Below are 21882 nucleotides of genomic sequence, written 5' to 3'. Positions count from 1 at the left end.
CTGTGCAAATTGCCAAGGGAGGAAAGCTAATAGTAGCCCTATCTTGCTGTGGATAGGAGCCACAAGAATGACCAACATGACAAGAAATCCCTAAATGTGATAGTGACACTCATATTTTGGAGGTAACCAGTAAATATATAATCAGACCTAAATCTTCTCAACAGAAGTGAAATCATTCTTGGTCCTGTAAAACTAGTCAACTTGCTGTGAGGAGGGACATATGCATCTTAGAATAGAATCTATTGCCACTTTCATATGACAGTATAATTCCTAACTGTACTTGAAATATTTGTCCTTATATCCACAGATAAGTATATCTCTTGACCTTAATCAAAGAATCTTATCTTGGCAGCACACAGACACTATTACCTAAAACTAGAGATGGACAAAGTGATGAGAACAACTGGTCATGTGGTACCCAGTCCCAACAGATAACATCTACAACACAACCTTCCCTCTTGAGTGCTATTGGATGATGCTCTTGTACACTGTAAAGATTTGTCACTCATATTGGTTTAATAAAATACTGACTGGCCAGGAGCCAAACAGGAAATACAGGTGGGGTGACAGACTAAGAGAATTCTGGGAAAAGAGAAGACAGTCAGTCACAGCCAGATACAGAAGAAGCAGGATGAGAATAGCTTACTGAAAAAAGGTACCAAGCCATGTGGGTAAATATAAATAAGAATTATGGGTTAATTTAAGTTGTAAAAGCTAGTTCATAATAAGATTGAGACAATAAGCCAAACAATTTATAATTAATATAAGCCTCTATATGTTTCTTTGGGACTTAATGGCTGTGGAATCAGGTAGGACAGAAACTTCTGTCTACAAATGGCACCCAAAATTGGACAAGAATTTCCACATAAAGCCTGAGAAACTCTAAAAAAAGGATTCTAGACGGACAAGAAGAGAGTCAAGCATAGCTTCTTGATAAATATCTTTTCTCTGATAAGTTCTGTTTGCTGGCAGTGAACAGAGGCACGGTTTCTTTAAGAGAAGCTTCCTGACTCCACATTGGCAGCAAAAAATTGCAACTCTTTTAAGACACTTTGCCACCAAACACTTAAATGGTGCTTATGAGCAGCCAGAAACAGGCTTCTTGGTGGTGGCATGGACCTAGAAACTCCAGAGTTGTGGCAATAAAGTGGCTCCTGCCAATACCTCAACCATAAAGCTGGAATCTCAAAAAGCTAAGGAATGGGGTGGAGGCAGCCACTAAAGTCACAGCTTTAATCCTAGCCATATTGCTTAGCAGATTAAAGACTTGTGTGCTCAGAAAATGATAGCTGTATAAAGTAAAGACAGATTCAGATAAAAAACAAAACAACAACAAAAGTTTATAGTGTGTTTAAAAATATACATAGACTTGGAAGTGAAAAGAAAAATGATAGAGATAGTCCTTCAAAAAAGAAAAAGAGTAGTCAGATATAGTGGCACACGCCTTTAATCCTAGAATTCAGGAGGCAGAGGCAGGCAGATCTCTGTGAGTTTGAGGCCAGCCTGGTCTACAGAGTGAGATGCAGGACAGCCAGGGCTACACAGAGAAATCCTGTCTCAGAAAACCAAAAAATAAAAGTAAAAGAAATAGAACAAAGGCGATGTAAAGATGAAAAGTACAGAGAATCAGGATACTATATGTTATTGTATTATCTTTTAATTGTATGACTGCTTAGAAAGGAGCAACAGCTGCCAAAAGATATTGATTATAAATGCTGCTTGATTAATCCAACCTATATATTTTGAAAATGCCTTGACTTCAAAGTCAAATCAAGTTAAGTCAAAAGATATGCTACTTTGGAGAAGAGGTTTTGGTTTTGTTTCCAAAGGAAATGGAGACTGTGCATTCATTCTGGGTTAAGAAAAATAAGTTTGAAAAAAAAGAAAAAAAAAAGAAAAAGAAGTTTGATCAAAGAAAACCCTCTGAAAATTTTCTGGTAGGATCAAATGGCCCAGATTTTAGAGAACTCTGTTACATTTTTTTCTGAGTTCTACATCCAGAACAGCCTCATGACTACTGAGATGATCCAGCCTCACAGAATACTCAAGTCAGGATTTGACCATAATCCTAATTTTTCTTTGGGTCCCCATAAGATTAGCAGCACCACCAATCAGCAGGAAGTAGCCTAGAAAATGTCTACATCCCCCAAAACATGGATTATTGAAGTTTGCCCTTGTTAAGAGTGGTGGTTATAAGTTGTTATGAATAATGATCAGGAAAAAGGTAAATAAAGGAGTTTAGATTCAGAGTTCTTGTTTGGAAAAGAAAAAGGGGAAATTCTATGGGATAATGCTTTTGTTCACTGTAAAGATTTGTCACTTGTATTAGTTTAATAAAATACTGATTGGCCAGTAGCCAGGCTGGAAGTATACACAGGGCAACAAGAATTCCCAGACTAAGAAGAAAATTCTGGGAAGAGGAAAGACAGAGAGTCTATCACCAGCCAGATGCAGAGGAAGTAAGACAAAAAGGACTTACTGAGAAAAAGTACCAAACCATGTGGCTAAATATAGATAAGAATTGTGAGTTAATTTAAGTTGTAAGAGTTAATTAATAATAAGATTGAGCTAATAGGTCAAACAGTTTATAATTAATACAAGCTTCTGTATATTTCCTTGAAACTGAATGGCTCTGGGACCAGGCATGACAGAAACTTCTGTCTACACCTGAGAACAACTGATCATATGTGTCCATTCCCAATGAATAACAACTACAACACAACCCTCACATCTGAAAACAACTGATCTCTTGCTACCAAATCTCAAAATATAACATCTACAATAGAACCCTCCCACTTGAAAAGACTGATCATGTGGTACCTAGTCCCAATGGATAACATTTACAACACAATTCTTCCACTTGAGAACAACTGGTTATGTGGTACCTTGTCCCAGTGGATAGATTACATCTATTACACAACCCCTACCCTAAGACTCAGGAAACAGCTCAGAAAGATTATATAAATTAAAAAAGACAGAAAGATTGTAAAAATCAGAGAACCAAAAATTTTGCCTAGAGATTTTCTTCTAAGATGACTTTTTAATATTATAGGGGAAGTGTCTTATGTTGTGGTGATCCCCAACCATAAAATTATTGACTGTTACTTCATCAATGTAATTTTGCTACTGTTATGAATCATACTATAAATATCTGATATACAAGATACTGTATCAATGGGTGTCACAACCCACAGGTTGAAAACCAGTAACTTAAAAGCACCATGAAAATGTTTACACATTTTATGTAATCATCTTCAAATCAGCAGGCCATATACTTTGTATTCTAATTTATAATTGTTCATTGTATATATTCATTATATGATTGTATGTAGTACTATGCTAGATAAGAATGTTTTTAGACAAATATATATTGTTTACTGAGTGTATTTACTCCTCACCTCATACCTCCTTTCTTACCATTCTCCCCCAGGAGTCTCCTTTTGTTCCCCTCTAAACCAGTGTTTCTCAATCTGTTATCACGACCCTTTTGGCAAACCTCTATCTTCAAAATATTTACATTTCAATTCATAACAGAAGCAGTTACAGCTATAAAACATCAATGAAATAAGTCTAAGGTTGGGGGTCACCACAACATGAGGAACCATCTTGAATGGTCACAGCGTCAGGAAATTTGAGAACCGCTGACCTAGAGTCAAAAACTGAACCAAAACCATGGGGGTGCTTCTTATTCATCCGGCTCACACTCATCTGCCTTTCCTGGACCTTCCAGGACCACCTGCCTAGGGGTAGCACCACCCAGAGTGTGCTGGACCCTCTGAAATCAAACATCAATCAAGAAAACGCTTCCACAGACTTGCCTGCTCACAAATCTAATGGAGGAATTTTCTCAGTTGGTCTTCCCTTTCCCTTGGTGACTCTACCTTATGTCAAGTTGGCACAAATTAAAAAAAGACAAACAAAAAACCACAACCAGCACACCCCTTCGAAACTTAATTGAATTCAGTTTCATAGTTGTTCGTGATACTCTCTTATTATAGTTGGAATTCATACTAATGTTTGTTTATCACAGGCTGTATTAGTGATTCTCAGCCTTCCTAATGCTGTGACGCTTCAGTGCAGTTCCTCATGCTATGGTGACCCCCCACCATAAAATTATTTCCATTGCTGCTCTACTACTGCAATTTTGCTACTGTTATAAGTCATAATGTATATATTTTTGGAGATAAAGGTTTCTCAAAAAGGGTCACAACCCATAAGCTGAGAACCATATGCTAGACACTGCACCAAATCCTGTTTGGGTGTGATTCACACATAAGAAACAAGCATCTGAGTATGGCTATAGGATAGGGTCATTTCAGGTTCCCTCTCCTCAGTTGCCCAAGGTACTAGCTTGGGACATCTCCCTGGACACCTGTGAGTGCCTCTAGAGTCAAGTCTCTTGCCAACCCTAAGATGGCTCCCTTAATTAGGATATAGATTTCTCTGCTCCCGTATCCACCCTTCCTTTATCACAACCACCCCATTCCCCCAAGCTCCCCCCATCCTTCCCTTCTCACGTTTCTCACCCCATTTCCCCTTAGCCCACCTCACCCCCAAGTTCCCAGTTTTTGCCCGGCAAGCTTGTCTACTTCCCATATCCCATATCACAAATTATATGCTCAATGTCCTTTATTTATGGCTAGAAACCAATTATGAGTGAGTACATCCCGTGTTCATCTTTTTGGGTCTGGGATACCTCACTCAGGATAGTGTTTTCTATTTCCATCCATTTGCATGCAAAATTCACAAAGTCATTGTTTTTTACCGCTGAGTAATACTCTAATATATATATATATATATATATATATATATATATATATATATATTCCACACTTTTTTCATCCATTCTTCCATTGAAGGGCATCTAGGTTGTTTCCAGGTTCTGGCTATTACAAATAATGCTGCTATGAACATAGTTGAACAAATGCTTTTGTCATATAGCCATACTCATGAATATCTTGCATATCACCTTAGAACCTTCATCTGGCGATGGATCGAGATAGAGAGAGAGACCCAAATTGAAGCACTGGACTGAGCTCAAGATCCAAATGAGAAGCAAAAGGAAGGAGAACATGAGCAAGGAAGTCAGGACCACGAGGGGTGCTCCCACCCACTGTGACAGTGGAACTGATCTATTGGGAGCTCACCAAGGCCAGCGGGACTGGGACTGAATAAGCATGGGATGAAACCAGACTTTCTGAACATGGCAGACAATGAAGGCTGATGAGAAGCCAAGGATAATGGCACTAGGTTTCGATCCTAATACATGAACTGGCTTTGTGGGAGCCTAGCCTGTTTGGATTCTCACCTTCCTGGACCTGGATAGAAGTGGGAGGACCTTGGACTTCCCACAGGGCAGGGAATATGGACTGCTCTTCATTCTCTAGAGGGAGGGGGAATGAAGTGGGGGGGAGGGGGGGAGGGGAGGGGCGATGTGTGGGAGGAGGGGGAGGGAAATGGGAAACGGGGAGGAGGCGGAATTTTTTTTCTTTTCAACAACTAAAAAAAAGAAACAAGCATCTGAAGTAACTATCCTCACTACATTTTTTCATGAATATTCTTTCATCCTGTTTTACGAGATTAATTTTTTTTCTTTTTTTAAAAATTTATTTATTTATTAAAGATTTCTGCCTCCTCCCCGCCACTGCCTCCCATTTCCCTCCCCCTCCCCCAATCAAGTCCCCCTCCCTCATCAGCTCGAAGAGCAATCAGGGTTCCCTGACGTGTTGGACTTCCCTCACTACATTTTAATGCCGAGGGACAGAGATTTATAGGTGTTAAGGGAATTGATAATGTCACAGAGGTGGAACATCATGCAACCTCTTCATCACTCTAGAATGTAGCTAGTTATGGCCTGTTCTGTCACACAGCCTGAGTTGGAACAGAGCTGCAGCGAGTGTAGGTGGGAGTTTGTCAGTAGTCTTCTTTGAACCCCATGCTTTCCTACCTTTCAGCATTGATTAGGTCACGTTGAACAATGTACTTATGCACAAGGCTGGATGAGATTTAATAGTGCTTTGTGTTGGTTAGTGGGCAGGTGTTTGTTTAAAAGAAGTGGAAACAGGTGTGCGAGCCTTGATTCAATTACACGAAGAAGGGAGACACACTGATCCATGGCCATTTTCAAGGAGAGATGCTGATTGTGCTAATTAATCATTTGTCTGTCAGAACTAAATAGAACATAATAGAAAATGATGTTCCAGTTGCCATAGATATGGAACATGGAGTTTGTGCCTGGCTCTCTTGGAAAGCAGATGCAACTGTTTATCATGACATCAATTAAGATGCGGCACCTGACTCCTCCTGGATTACCACGTCTGAGATGGCTTGAAGGAAAGGTGTTTTCTAAACTCTTGCCAACAATATGGGACCTCATCCAACAGGAATCGCCTCCCACAGGAACCTTTCCTTTCAAAGAGATTAATTAAGTCTTTTTAGATTAAGAGAGTATCCCTGAGACAGGCTAGAAGGGACACATTGTATTCTGCATCTTGAAACACTTAATCTGCTTCACCTGTCCAGACAGTCATGCTCATAATGGGCTATCATAGAATATTTAATTCATTCCTTCATTTATCTACTGGCTACTCAATAGCCATAATGGCCTTTTAAAAACAAAAGTCAAGTACATTGATCCGCTTAAGTGTCTTCAAAGTCTAGTCAATAGATTTATATTTTCATAAAAATGAATAGCAAATCATAATAGAGTGGGACATATATTGACAGTTTGTATAGGCTATTCAAAATGAATTAATATAATTTTATTACTAGTAGATTATAAGAAATATACTTCTAGTCATCATAGTATATTCAGAAGAAATATTTGATAGAACTTACAGTTTCGTGATAATAATACCTCCATAAATAGAAATTGAGGGGACCTTCACAAAAATGGTAATGGTGAAGGACATTGATAAAATGCAATAATTATCATCACCAATTGTGAAAAGATTATTAGTTGCTTACCAAGATCAGAAGTGATGCATGACTGTCCACTCTCACCACACCTCTGCAGAATTTTAATGGATGGTTTAAAGAGGGCAAAGATGCAAGAAAAGTGAATGAAATCCATACTTTTAAAAAACTAAAATTCTATTTGTAGATGAGACTATTGTCCAACAAGAAAATTCTAAAAGATCTGCAGAAGAGCTATTAAGCAGTGAGTTTAGCAAGACTGTATAAGCTGATTCAGTGTACCAAATTTACATTTTGTAAAATGCAGTGCATAATTAGAAAAATAAAGTCATAACTAAAGTACAGCAAATAAATGAAACATTTTTAAAATTGAGAAAACATACAATTTTTTTCACTATGAGCTGCAAAATACATGTTTTTTAAAAAGGGAATAAGATATATTCTGAGTTGAACGAGAGTACCACGGCCAGGGAACGTGGATTCAGGTTGCAGTGGATGGAGGCAGCTATATGCTTTTGATACAAGCATGAAACAAAAGAAAGTTTTAAATAGATGCATTAGCAAATGTATTTGGGGTATCAGGTGAGTTACAGCAAGCAGAAAGTTCTCTCCTACAGGCTTCAGATGCTTTCTGGTGCTTTTCTGAGTGGGTTTTTGTTGATTAGTTTTGTTATTGCACAGTTTCATCAATATAGACAATATATTCTTATTATTCTCTCCTATTCCTCTTCCTTACCTTCATCACATCTCGCATCTGTAGCAATATTCACCCTCATCACCACATATTCTGGCCCAGATTAATGATTTTTGGTTTTGTTTTGTTACTTTTAAATGGAGCCATATTTGATCATCGGACTTCAATTATGTATTGAAGAAAAACTACAAAACATTGTTTAATTAAACCATAAAAATGAAGTGAGTAGATACATAAGGTGTTTATTGATTGGAAGAGTCAATGGTATGCTGGCAAAATGTCAGAATACTCCAATGATCTAGGGATTCAATTACAATCAACTCAGCAGAAATTTTTAAAGAAATTGATGATTATATTCTAAAACTTACTTGGAAAAATAAAAGAACTAGAATAGGCAAGATAATTGGGAGAAAAAAAAGATGAAGTTGAAGACTCAGTCTTGAATCAAGGCCTGTTATTAAGGTAAAATTGAGAAGCTACTGCAGTAGTAAAAAAATGCAAACAAATAGATATTGGAATAGGAAAAATTTTTCATCATTTGTAGTTTCTCTATTTGAAATCTTATTTCTTAGGTCCTGCTTCTTAGAATCTGTCCCTGTCTAGCCATTAGCCAAAAAACATATGACTGAACATCCAGAGTGATGGATTGAAACAGGAAAGAATATATTAGCTTGAAATAGAATCCAGGACATTTTGCACCATGGGGTGCAGAAATGATAGTAAAAGAGAGTACACACAGAGAACAGCAGATATTGTATAAGTCAAACAGTAGGTTGTAGGCCACCAGGTACAGAGTGCTGGAGTTGGAATAAGACAGTACTCATTGAAAATGCAAAAAAGGAAGAGCCATGCTCTAGTAAAGACAAAGGAAAAGAAGATGGGAAAAGTATGTGGTGACTCCAAGCATTAGGGACATGGGTTCAGGAATAGGAATCTAATATGGAAAGCTGTTTTTTCCAACAAATGGCTATCATATCCATATTTTATGCTAGTCAAGAGTGTAGTGTCTCAAACACACAAAACAAAGTAGACAAGGTCTTGTTTTCACATAATTTATTCAGGAAGGTTTCTGCCAATCGCTGAGGAAACAAGACATGTCGAAAATAAGATAACTCTATGGCCATATAAAAATGGGTTAATTTAAGATGTAAGAGCTAGCTAGAAATGTGCCTGAGCCATTGACATACAGAGTTGCAATTAATGTAGTTTCAGTGTTATTATCTGAGTCTGGGTAACCTGGACATGAACATGCAGTCTTCATTTACATAATGACATCCAAACGTTTGTCAAGAATATCCACATAAAGCCTAAGGAAGCTTAAAAAAAGAGCTTCTAGACCCACAGAAAAGAAGTCATTTGGAGCTTCCTGGTGGCCACACATTTTTCAGATAGGCTCTGTTTGTTGACAGCAAGCAGAGGTGCAACTCCTTTAAGAGAAGACTTCCTGACTCAACGTTAGCAGCAAAAGCTGCACAGTTCCTTTAAGAGACATCTTCCTGGTTCATGCTGGTTGCACAAATGGCTCCAGATCTTTTAGGAGGTGCTACTATGGAGCACTTGAATGGGGTTTGTGGGCACTGTGCTGCAAGTTACTTGGTGGCGGCATGGGCCAATTGCTTCCCAGAGTTGGCATGGTAAGCATAGCTTCCAGAGCTGGTGGTAAAGGGACCTCTACCATGTTGGAAAGCCAAGTAGGGTAGAATCAACAGCCAAAGTAGTCACTCTGGTCCTGTCCATGCTTGATTAACAGTTCACAACAATCATCAAAATGGGGTTATAGATACACAATAAAGACAGATTCAGACAGCAATAAACCTCTAGATAGGTCATAATGTGTTTTTTAAATGTGTATATTGGCTTAAGAAAACATAGGTGCAGGCAGTTATAGAAAGAGTTTTAAAAAATAAAACAAAGTCTTTAAAGAGAAAGTAAAAGCAATATAAGAGAGTACAGACAGTCATAGATTAAAGGAGTAAAGATAATAAATATTAAAAAGTACTAGAGCAAAAAAAAGCCACATAAAGATGAAATATACCAAGAGAGTCTGGATTATGTGTATTACTGTATTTTCTTTGGATCTTTGACTGTTAATAACTTAATTGCTGAAAAAATATTTAATTCTTGGGAATGTTAAGCTGAACTAATATATATTTTAAAGGTAACTTGATTTCAAAATTTGAGTCTAAGGATATGTTACTTTGGAAAAGAGTTTCTACCTTTGTTTCCAGAGAGGATAAGAACCTTTGGGTTCCTTTCAGACTAATGTGCTTTGATGGAACAAGACCAGCAAAAGGTCTCCATGAACCCTAAAATTAGTTTGCCCAACAAATATCAGAAGCAGTTTGAAGAAAACTAGTCCAAAGTCCCAAAATGACTGTTTATAAATGTTTGTTTTCATCTAAAGGTTGATTATAAGTGGTTAATGGTCACAGCCAATTTTTTTTAAAAAAAGGGGGGGTGATATGATATAGAGTATAATATTTTGCATTGGTTTGGATCTTGGTCTATTGATAAAAATTTAAGGTCAATTTTGTTACACTGTGTATATATATTTCTGATCTTGTTTAAGGTATTGTGTTTATGCAACTCATTTAAAAATGTAATGTATGGTTAAGAAATACACATTAATAGATAGTCATCTGTAATTATCAAACTTTTAATTATATTAAGTTTTCTAGATATATAGAGATATATTTCAGATAGATAATTTTCATCACTTCAAAGACCTACAGAATACAGCATTTAAAACATTTTAAGAACTTAGACTTTTCTCAACAGTGTGTCATGACTCCTTCTGGCCACACCAATTACTTGAGAGAAGTTGATGGTGATTGGGGAATCTCATTAGAGAATTTTCCTTCAATGTGACTAAAGGCTAGCCATTTGGGTAAGAAACTGCTCTTGGATGGACTGCTTGGTGGTATGCTGTATAAACTGGACATGCAGGATCCATAGAAAATTACTGATGAATTTTCCTAAAGAAGGTAAGACAGCTCTTCAGGGTTCCTGCTTCATGAAAGAGTCTGCCAGACATTCTGCAGAACAGAGAAGAAAATGACTGACAAACTGACAAAAAAACAGTCTTTCAAATTTCTTGCTTCTTAGAAAAATCTGTCAGATACTATGGGCCTGTAACCTGAAGAAGGATGTCCCAATGTTATAGAAGAACTTTGGGTAACTGTCCAGGCAGTGAGATATTTTTGTCAATTCTAAATTTTGAAGTTGCCTACAATGTACTTCCTGTTTACTTAGGTAATATTATATCATTCTGGGATCTTTGATGGAGTTGAAGACAGACAGTTATAGTTTTACTTCGTAATGATAAAAGATAAAGTACATATGAAACTTTAGACTCACAAAGAAATATTATAACTGTATTTCTTGTTTGATACCTGTTTTTGTTATATGTAATTTTTGTTAAAGTTAAAACCTTCCTTTTTATTTAGACAGAAAAGGGGAGATGATGTGGGATTCTCCTTTATATGCTATGAATGTATTTTATCATCTTTGGTTAATAAAGAAGCTGCTTTGGCCTGTGGCAGGGCATAATATAGCAAGGCAGATACTCTAAGGAGAGAAAAAGGTGGAGTCAGGCAAATGCTGGTCAACTGCCAAGGAAACAATACATGTAGAAAATGAGATAATGCCACGACCATATGGCAATACATAGACTAATAGAAATGGGTTAATTTAAGATATAAGAGCTAGGTAGAAATATGCCTGAGCCATCAGCCAAACAGTGTTGTAATTAATATAGTCCAGTGTGATTATTCATGTCTGGGCAGTCAGGAAATATGCAAAAGCAATAAAATTTTAAATATTAGCAAGTGCAATTATCTAATATAATTAATAAATTAGATAACATGATAATTGATGTGGTGATCATACTGCACCATTCCATTAGTCATTGGGCAGCTCTATCAGTGACATACAGACTAAAATAGAAAAACTAAGCCAGTCACATGTCAGCAAGTGTTCAGAATGTAGAAAAATCACAACTCTTTATAATTTTTGTGGTAATAGAAATGGGCATAGCCAATTTAGAAAATAACATATTAGTTTCTTACTGTACTAAATGCAGAATTATCACCTAGCCTAGCTATTCTACTCCTGTCTACCCACAAAAAATCATGACTGTATGTAGATTTCTACATAAATGTTCACAGGAGCATTGCTCATGAGAATCAGAAACAGCATAGATCTATATTAGCTGATAAGTCGCTGAGCATAGGAATAGATAAAGTTCAATTCAATGGAACATTTTTTTAGAAGTTAAAAATGTGAATACTAACTACAACATGATAAACCTCAAATAAACCCAGAAGACAAAACAAAACATTATACCAACAAGTGAAAGAAGCCAGTCACAAAAGACCATGTATTTTATGACCTTGTTCACAGAATACATTCAGAATCAGAAAATGCTTCAACAGATGTCTAGGGCTGGGAGTCAAAGTGAAGAATACAGGGAGCTTGGTATGGATTTAAGCCTTTATAAAGGTGGAGGCATAATTTTATGAACATACTAAAGCTCCTAAATATTTTGCTTGTATTCAAATTATGTCCCAACAACATATTAGAAAAGGAAGGAAGGAAGGAAGGAAGGAAGGAAGGAAGGAAAAAGAAAGGAAGAAATGTGACCTCTGAGGGCAGAATGTTTCTAGAGAGGGTAGAACAGAGATGCTCCTAGACTGGGAATGACACATTGGCCTGTCTATGAAATACAGAAGTCACCCAAACTAAAGCTGGTTAAGGAAGGAGCAATAAGTAGGTACTAAACAAGCATAGTTTGTGAACTATTTATCCTCCAGACATTCTGTCACATTAACAAGACAAGTCTAGTTTGGCTTATGGTTCAGTTTGGCTTATGGTTACATAGGGTGAACTTTGTGGTTAGTTGACCCAGTTGCTTTTTGGTCTCTGGTGGCACGGTATTATCATGGCAAAAAGTGTGGGGCAGAGAAAAACTGTTCAATTGACAGTCACTGGTATGCTGAAAGAGACAGCAAGTGTCCATAGTCCTAACAATGTAGAAGGAGCTGCGGGCTGTGTTTCTGCTCAGCTCTGCACGGCTAGCTTTACACCCAAAATAACAACACACAAATTGTATTCTTTTAAATACTGCTTGGCCCATTAGCTCTAGTTTCTTACTGACTAACTTTCACATCTTGATTAACCCACATTTAGTAATCTATGTAGCACCACAATGTGGTGTCTTACCAGGAATATTCTTAACCTGCATCCATCTCGGAGAGGAGAGCTATGGCGACTGACTGACTCGGCTTCTTTCTCCCAGCATTCTGTTCAGTCTACTCCACCTACCTAATTTTCTGTCCTATTAAAGGGCCAAGGCAGTCTCTTTATTTAACCAATGAAATTAACACAAAACAGAAGACTCTCCGCCATCATAACAACCCCTTTAAGGACAAGCAACAAGATGGTCAAATTTTCTCTTGCAATGTACTTCCCTTGAAAAGTTTTACTACCTCCCAAAATGCTACAGGCTAATGATCAAGCCTTTATCACATAGACTTTAGGGACATCCAAAACTATAGCAGTCTATCAAGCCAAGTGAAGTTTGGATTTTATTTTGAATGCAACAAGAAGCCATTGGAGGATTTGAAGCAATATGCACCACATGTTTGCTGCGTTTTGAGAGGTTAGTCTGGCAACTTTATGGGCATTTGATTCTAGCACAGGACAGGAAGCAAAGAGCAGTAAGACAGGAACTTCTGTAATAGTTGGCACAACACTCAATTTTATGTCACTTTCTCGTTTTCCTTTTCCTTCCCCACCTTTCCTTTCTTTTCTTTTCCTTTCCTTTTCCTTATCCTTTTTATATCCCATTTATGTTTTATTTATAAATAAAAGAGAAGGGTATTGTGTATTAGAAGAACAGCTCACAAGTTGTCCCAGAAAAACTATCTACCCAAAATCTTTGTTAACCTTCTCTGCTCTCAAACAGAGTAGTCTATCAGTAACAAAAATGTTAAATTACTCTTATGTAATTAGGAAAGGTTACATTGCTTCAACTGAGTATTTGAATCCACTTATTATTTCAAAATCCACAGACAGAGTAAAATACAGACCACTTTAAGTGACTATGGCAACACTTCCCATTTAGTCCCTAACTAACAACAAAAAATGACTTTCCCACATCACAATCTGTCATCATCAGCGCTGTGTTCAGAGAAAACAATACGGCATCTGTAAAAAAACAGGATTTTCATCAGACTCTTCATTTTGCCCAAGGGACCATTTCCTTTGTGCAGACTGATGTGGGAGGGAGAAGAATAGGTAGGGTTTATTAGACTATTACTCACACAATGGGATTTGAGGTCTGCTATTCAGCATCATTTTCAATGGGCAATTTCTCTAGGGCTGAATTGCAGCCTACAGCCATTTTTGATTATCAGATATAATTAAAAAATAAAAGAGAACATGTTCCCCTTCTTTGCCTTGTCTCCCAATCTTCAGTTCATTTTTTTACCTAATAGAGAAAGTCTGTGTAGCAAACATGAAGCTGTATGCAACCTTGAATTGTCCCACAATGGTCTGGGACCATCCCTCCTCCCACCTGCGACAGGTCCCTGAGTCGCTTTTCAGATGACCCAGAAATAGCTATGTTAGACGGCAATCAACTTTGAGAGTGTGAGTGATTTGATGTCTTGTCAAATATCATTCAGTCAGTCTTAAACATTCATAGACTGCATGCCCAATTCCACATGAAATTAAGCCATGCCTATCCACTGACCAGCAGTCCTTAACTTCTGCCCACTGTAGCTTTCTTCCACAGTCTCTCCTTTATGTTTCTGCATAATTCTCTGCAAATACTATGGTTCTCCTAATCCCTCTAACTGGTAACCCTTAACTCAGTATGGCTTAGATTTAGAAGTATGTTTTCATATTTTTGCACATTTTAAATTTTTATTGATTTTATTGATCTATACATTTTTTTCTCTGTTCCCCTCCCTTTCTCTCTCCTCCCATTCAACCCTCTCCCATGGTCCCCAAGCTCCCAATTTACTCAGGATATCTTGCCCTTTTCTACTTTCCATATAGATTAGATCCATGTATGTCTCTCTTAAGATCCTCATTGTTGTCTAGGTTCTCTGGGATTGTGATTTGTAGGCTGGTTTTCTTTTGCTTTATGCCTAAAGTCCACTTATGAGTGAGTACATATGATATTTATCTTTCTGGGTCTGGGTTACCTCACTCAATATGATGTTTTCTAGATCCATTCATTTGCCTACAAATTTCAAGACATCATTATTTTTTCTGCTGTGTAGAACTCTATTGAGTAAATGTACCACATTTTCCTTATCCATTCTTCGGTCAAGGGGCATTTAGGTTGTTTCCAGGTTGTGGCTATGACAAACAATGATGCTATGAACATAGTTGAGCGCATGTTGTGGTACTCTTTGTGGCACAGTTGAGCATCCTTTGGATACTCACACCAAGACCTGCAGAGGTCTCTGGTTCCTGCCAACTCTCTTGGAGGTCCCAGACTCACACCGAGACTGCAGAAGTCCTGCTCAGGCCTACTGGAATATGTTTTTAAATGAAACATGGCAACTATTGCCAAATCCCGACTAAAGGAAACTATGATGCAATGGCTCTTAGCACGTCTGTTACAGAGTCCCATTGTACCTTGGCACCGTGTGTTCAATGGCTGCCTCACATGGCCACTAGGTCAGCTACATGATGTACATTCCCTGCCTTTCTCATCGCACTTCATCAAACTAGCACAGTGAAGCATCTGACTCTCTCCCATACCATGCTCTGGATGTCAGGATAGCTTCTACTTATTCTCATATGGACAGAGTCAATGAGATCTACTAATATAAGAAACAGCAGAGCCTGTCCATTCAGATAGGAAGGTGAGCTATCAAAGTAAGCTGTCATCACATGCATTCAGGTTATGGAGTGCAGAACTTTATAATAAAATTAAAAGGAAAAGAAAGATCACTGGAGTCTCCTGATATGAAATTGTCATCGTGCAGGTTAATAAAGCTGGGCATCCAATACAGTCAGTTTATAAAACAGTTTGACCTTTTTTTTTTGTTTGTTTGTTAAGTAGAGTTGAAAGTGAGGCAAAAACAAACAACAACAACAACAAAAGGGAAGCTGACTGTCAATCACTGGGTCCTGACTGTTTGGAGTAAATCTAACCTCTAAAGAGATGGAAGGCTGGGACTCTAATTTCCAACATGATCCTGTCATTTGTAAATTCAATCCTTTTAGGAGGGAAATTACTTCTCTTTCTTTTCAATCTGTAAGAACTCTTTCTTGACTAAAAACATTCAGTCTTTGCTGCATATATTTCAAACAATCTGAATTTATTTAATCTACTTGTATCAGTCTGTAAATTTTATACAGTCAGTTTTCATGGCCTTTGCTTTATTGTTTTTCATATTCAAGGATATGAAATACTCACCTGTATCTTTTAGTACTTGTAGTGGGTACTTCTACTTCTTGCATTTATTACTATAGTCTACATGGAATTTACACTGGAAAAAGCTAAGTAGGAGTAACTAATTTTCTGTTTCCTCTGGGACTACCTTGACTCCCCCGCCCTTAAAGCAACTTGGGCGTGCCACTGAATTTGCCTTATAGAAGGCTCAGTAAGTCCCAGACTTTTTTGTTTTGCCTAGTGTTGGGCAAGTGGTAGGATTCTATTTGGCCATGGGTCCTTGGAGTTCTCAACTATCTCTTCAGCTCTTATCCCATCATTGAGGAATCTCTTTATTCTCACCTACAATGAATTCCTACTTCTCCCTGTGCAAATGTTGAAGGCAGTCATGACTCCCTTCTCTCTTAACAGGAACTAGTTCATTAAATTTAGATCATTAGACTTCTTTGCATCATCTTCTCTGCAGTAGGTTCAAAAAAAAAAACTAATTCCTAAAATCTTGCATTTTTCTACATTACGAAGATTAGCAGAAGTCCCTTTCCACCTTTCGTTGGAATGAACAGACTGAAAGGGCATAAAGTTATAATCTTAACAAGTTGTTCTTGTAAATGGTTTACAGAGTTCTAATCATATCTAAGTGTAGAGTTTGTCTAAGCTGATCCAGGAGAATCTCATGGGAACAGAATTGAACTTGAGTTTGGGATTTCTGTCATTAATGGTCCTGCTACAGTGAAAGAGTAGGCTAAACAAAAGGAGAGTGAGTATTTTTAGACGCCCATGATGGATCAACCATTGTATCCGAGACTTTGATAGCATCAGCTCACTTAATACCCATGCAGCTCTGTAAATAAGCGTGACTGGACTGCTTTTCTAGGTGGAGAATGAGATTTCAGAGATCGAATTGTCTGTGATCAACATGGAATAAATTGAAGAGATGGCATGAGAGTTCAATTCTCTCTGACCTAAAGCCTTCTGCTGTCTTGCCAGGTATCTCATATATGACATACATATGCGTATGGAGACCAAGGAGGAAACTGCTAGGGAGATAATGCTCCATCCTGTAGATAACATAGAACCTGCCCAGGTGAGCCTGGTTATTCATGGAAATGTTCAAAACTGCCCTTGAAGGCTATTGGTATCACTGCAGTTTCCTTGCCTGGCAGTGGGAATCTAGGAAGAATCTGTCTGGACACACAGACAGAGATGATCTCTTCTCTGTGCCAAAGCCCAAAGAATACACAATTGGATGGAAAGGTATACAAATCCTTTCTAAAAAAGCTTGGACAGTTTCCCCAACACCTGCAGACCAACACCGATGGGCTGCACATATGTGGCACGTCCGAGTCATCATGCCCTGGCCAGCGTGCACATCAAAGCTTGCCACACAGACCCTTGCCAACACCTGGGGTGCTGACCTTCTCACCAGCAAATGCATGAGAGCTTCCCTGGGCTTCATGGGTGTGGCAAGAGGAGACACACGCTTTTCTTCAAACCAAGTGCAAAAGTTATAGCTGCCATTGAAAATACATGCTGGGCTTAGAATTTGCTTTTATACATCCCCACATTGGGTGTCAGTTTCATGCAGTTGAAACCAAAGAGGCAAAACTCTTAAAATTTAAAAAGGTTTTTATCCACATTGTGAAAATCTTTCTAAACACTTTTCCTCGTGTTCATGGGGAGGTCATGAGATTAATTAGTAATATTTGGTAGCACAATGCAAGCGCGGCCATCCTACATTTCTAAATGCTCCTTCTTTCTCTGTGCACAAAAAAGCTTTCAAGTGCATTGTAGGTGCCTAAAAATTCTATGTGCCCTTTGGGAGAATATATGTACTCACTCCCTCTGCATCAGAAGCCCACAGAAGCCATGTGTTGTGCTTGCTGCTCTCACCATCTGCCGGCTGACATCAATCCCCTCTCCGGTTTCCTCCAACAAGGCAGCCTGAAAGAACATTTACGAAACATTTGATAGGCACTGGCACACAGTAGGGATTGGGTTTGCTTCCTTTCTTTCATTGTCTCTGTAGTAAAGCTTTCTCAAAATCTGGACAAGTTACACTTGGAAATTAGAATAGTACATTGAGAAAGAAGTGAGCAAAAACAAAAAAAAAATCATTCCCCCCAGTCTTACACTTTCTTGGGTGTTGTGAAGGTCAGCAGTGGCCAGGATAACCCTCACGACTTGAATGGGGCTGCACTGGTCAGTGCATGGTCAGCAGGCATCTTACCTTCAGTACCTATATCTATTGCACACCTGGGAAGCTGTGACAGAATGGATACTCAAGCACATCTTCGGGTTAGCGACGGAGGGAAAGCTGTTGCTCTCCTGAGCAGTGAACACTCTTTTATAAAGACCCCAGATGTGTAGCTTTGAGAGCGTGTTTTTGTGAATGAACCAACGATGGGCTAGATTCCTTTCTACAATGTATGGGAGCGAAAGAGCAGAAGCATGAGGACACCACAGGTGTGTGACACACGGGAAGTGTCAGTCTCTTCACCGCGTGAGACATAGGATGACACGGACTCCAGAGAAGAGATACCTACCTGGTTTCTAGCCACCCTCTTGCTCCTAGTAGCTATGTGTCTTGGCCAGGACCTTTGTCTCAAGACAGGTTTTATGCTTGTAACCGGATATGAAAGCTTGTACTTCATGGGGTGTGATGAGCAGAAACGAGAAAATAGTGAGGTAATGGAGTGAAAACTTCATAAAACGTCATCAGGTCAGGGCACATTTGGTGACGTGTGCATCAGAGGACAGATCAGAGGCTGCGCAGACTGCTATGGGGGGTGAGGGATGATAGAGGTGCTGTACCCCTAAAAGACCAGCAGGAGGGACACTGGCACCATGGCAGTCACCGGATCCCACACTGTACTGGCGCATACATAAGCCTGTCTGGTTGATAAAAGCATAGAACTTGATGCACTGTGTGCAAAAGACATAGTGGGAAACGGAAAGGAGAAGGCAGTTGGGCTGATATCAATGTCCCCCTTCAGATGCGAGGACCTGCACCGGGACCAGCACTGGTGGGACACAATGTCACCAGTGAGGGGAAATTAGTGCGGCAGACAAAGGCTCTGCCTCCGTTGGTTCTTCACAACAACCCTAACTGAAAGGAAAGACGATTTTAAAGATTTAGTAAATTATGTGTTTTTATTGCAAGGAATTCGTTAGATACCAGATTTTCTTGGTCTTAACTCAAATGCCCCCCCCCCATTATCAGGAGCCAAAGTGTATTCAAGGAGGATGTATCCAAAGCAGAGGCACAGACCGCTGTTTACCAGAAGGCATTGATACGAGGCAGACATTCCCTCCCTTGGAGGTGGATGCAGACAAGCAAGATTCTCTCTCTCTCTCTCTCTCTCTCTCTCTCTCTCTCTCTCTCCCTATCACCAGCCATCCGCATAGAAACTCTGGTAGATTGATTTTGAACAGTAAATATTTGAAAAGCCCTTATCTGAAGTTATTATTTGAAATAAATATTTGAAGTTATTAACTGAAATACATAGTTTGGAGATGTGCATTTCTAAGATCAATCTCATTCATACAGATTCAATATTTGTAACAAAAATGAAAATGTGTTTATTTCAAGATCAGTTAGCATTGGTCATCCAGCAACAAGAAAGCAGAAGCCTCGGCCATTTCTTCGAGGCGTTTGCACACTGCAGATAATTCTGCAGATACTGTAACCTCTTGTGCTTTCTCTGGGGCCTAGGGCCATGGGTCGGTGATTTCACCAGTGCACGTGTGGTTGTTATTTAAAGCTCTCCAAGGCATACATCTGCATTACCATCTGCCATCTCAGTTGCAATTTTCGTCTATGCTGAGCATGGGGGAGGGACATGATCAGTTGGAAGGTGTGTTGAATGTGTGCAAGAGCATGGGGGAGGCCACAGCAGCAGCACCCTGAACTTGGGAGAGCATGTGCCTATGCAAAAAGATGTAGGAATCCATACGCTTTGAAGATAATTCCTTTGAACTGTGGGAAATTAAATGACTAAGAAGTTTATAAAAACTCCACAGGCTAGAATGTCTTACAATCAAGTATTTCATTTCTGAGGAGTCTCGGTAAAATCTCAGTTACCCATGGATTTTAGTGATAAATTTGAGTCTAAACTTTTAAGAACCTTTCCTTTGTGAGGGACTCAACTAAGAGGTTAAAAAGATAAGCACAAATTAGGAGCAAATACTTGCGAGTTAAATTTCTAATTAAGGATTAGTATCTAGAATATGTAAAGAATTTTGAAAATTCAACAATAAAAAAAACCACAATCCAATTAGAAAATGAGAAAAGAATCAGTGAGACATTTCTCATGGAAAATTTATATGTGACAAATGAGCACATAAAAAACATTTGATATCACAGGACTGTTTGATGCAAATCAAAATCACAATGAGTTATCACGACATCATGAGCATAGTGCCTAGGAAGTTGTGCCAATACAGAAGAGTACTGAAGATAAGAGACCCGGGTATTCACACTCCGCTAGTGCGGCTGGGAAACAGTACAGCTGCTGTATGGTATCATAACATTAAACATTTGATTGCCAGAAATTGTACTTCTGGGCACCTATCCAAGAGAAACAAGAGATTTTTGTTCACACAAAAGCCTCTATACAAATGTTCAGAGCACCATCATTTGTAATAGCCAAGCGTTGGGGACAACCCAGTTGTTCTTCAGAAGGTGAATGCTTATGCACACTGGTACCCCAGAATATTATTCCAGAATAAAATGGAAGGAGTTACTGGTGCAGGCAGTGAAGAACCTTCAGAGAATACGCAGAAAGAGAAAGGCCAAGCCAAAGCCTTCTCCTGCAGGACTCCATGCTTCTCACAGTGCTGAGAAGACAAATTCACAGAAACACAGAACACGGTGGTGAGCAAGAGGGAGGTCCCCCTAGGCACATGCCTGATCAGGGAGCCATGTGATGTCACAAGTGTCCTGAGTATGATGACGTCAACACTTGTGGTAGCTCTGGCACGGCTCTAGGTCCTCAAGGTGCTTCCATTGCGGGTGCTGCCTGGGAATTACAGGGGTTGCTCCTGAATTATTTCCTGAGGTTGTGTGTTAATTTACAGTTACCTCAAAAACATACTTGAAGTGAAAACTTCAGCATTTTGGAAGAAAGTAATCCTTTCCGGTTAGGTCTGGAATGAAGATTCTGCTAATAGGGCAGCCACCAAGGCTGTTGGTGAGGCGTCAGGCAGCTGGAAGCAGGGGGACTATTTCCAGTCACTGTCCCTCCCGGTGAGGACTGAGGACCTTCCTTCCCAAGTGATCCTTTGGAAGCCTCTTTTTTGTTTTGTTTGTTTGTTTGCTTGCTTGCTTGTTTTATTTGGTTTTGAAGACAGGTTTTCACTGTGTAGCCCTAGCTGTCTGTCCTGGAACTCACTCTCAAGTGAGTCCAGCCTGGCCTTGAACTCAGAGAAAGCCATCTGCCTCTGCAGCTGAGTGCTGGGGTTAAAGACTTCCATCTTTTCACAGGAACGTTTCTTTTTGTTTTTTTGTTTGTTTGTTTTTTTGTTTGTTTTTTTAAAGAAATACTGACCTAGTATTTGAGCTGACCCAGAATATAGAGCTGTACTCTCCACAGGCCAGCGTGTCTTACCGGCTTACTTGGGCCCAAGCTTGTCTACAAGCTTGTCTTACTTGGGTCTACATGTGTTTTTTTTGACTTTGGAACATCTTGTTTGATTCCTTTAAAAGAATGCAAGGTTTTGTTGTTGTTGTTGTTTCGTTTCGTTTGGCTTCTTGTATGGTCAGAGACTTCTCTCTTTTGCTTTGAGCTTTTTGAAATGTTCTTTGGTAAGTAGTAGGATAGAGTGACCAAGAACAGGGACTTAGCTTCCATTGCTGGATTTG

This window comes from Microtus oregoni, unplaced genomic scaffold, assembly GCF_018167655.1.
Source record: "Microtus oregoni isolate MIOR12 unplaced genomic scaffold, Mior012 000062F_ref0000492, whole genome shotgun sequence".
Lineage (NCBI taxonomy): Eukaryota > Metazoa > Chordata > Mammalia > Rodentia > Cricetidae > Microtus > Microtus oregoni.
This window is presented reverse-complemented; position numbering follows the sequence as displayed.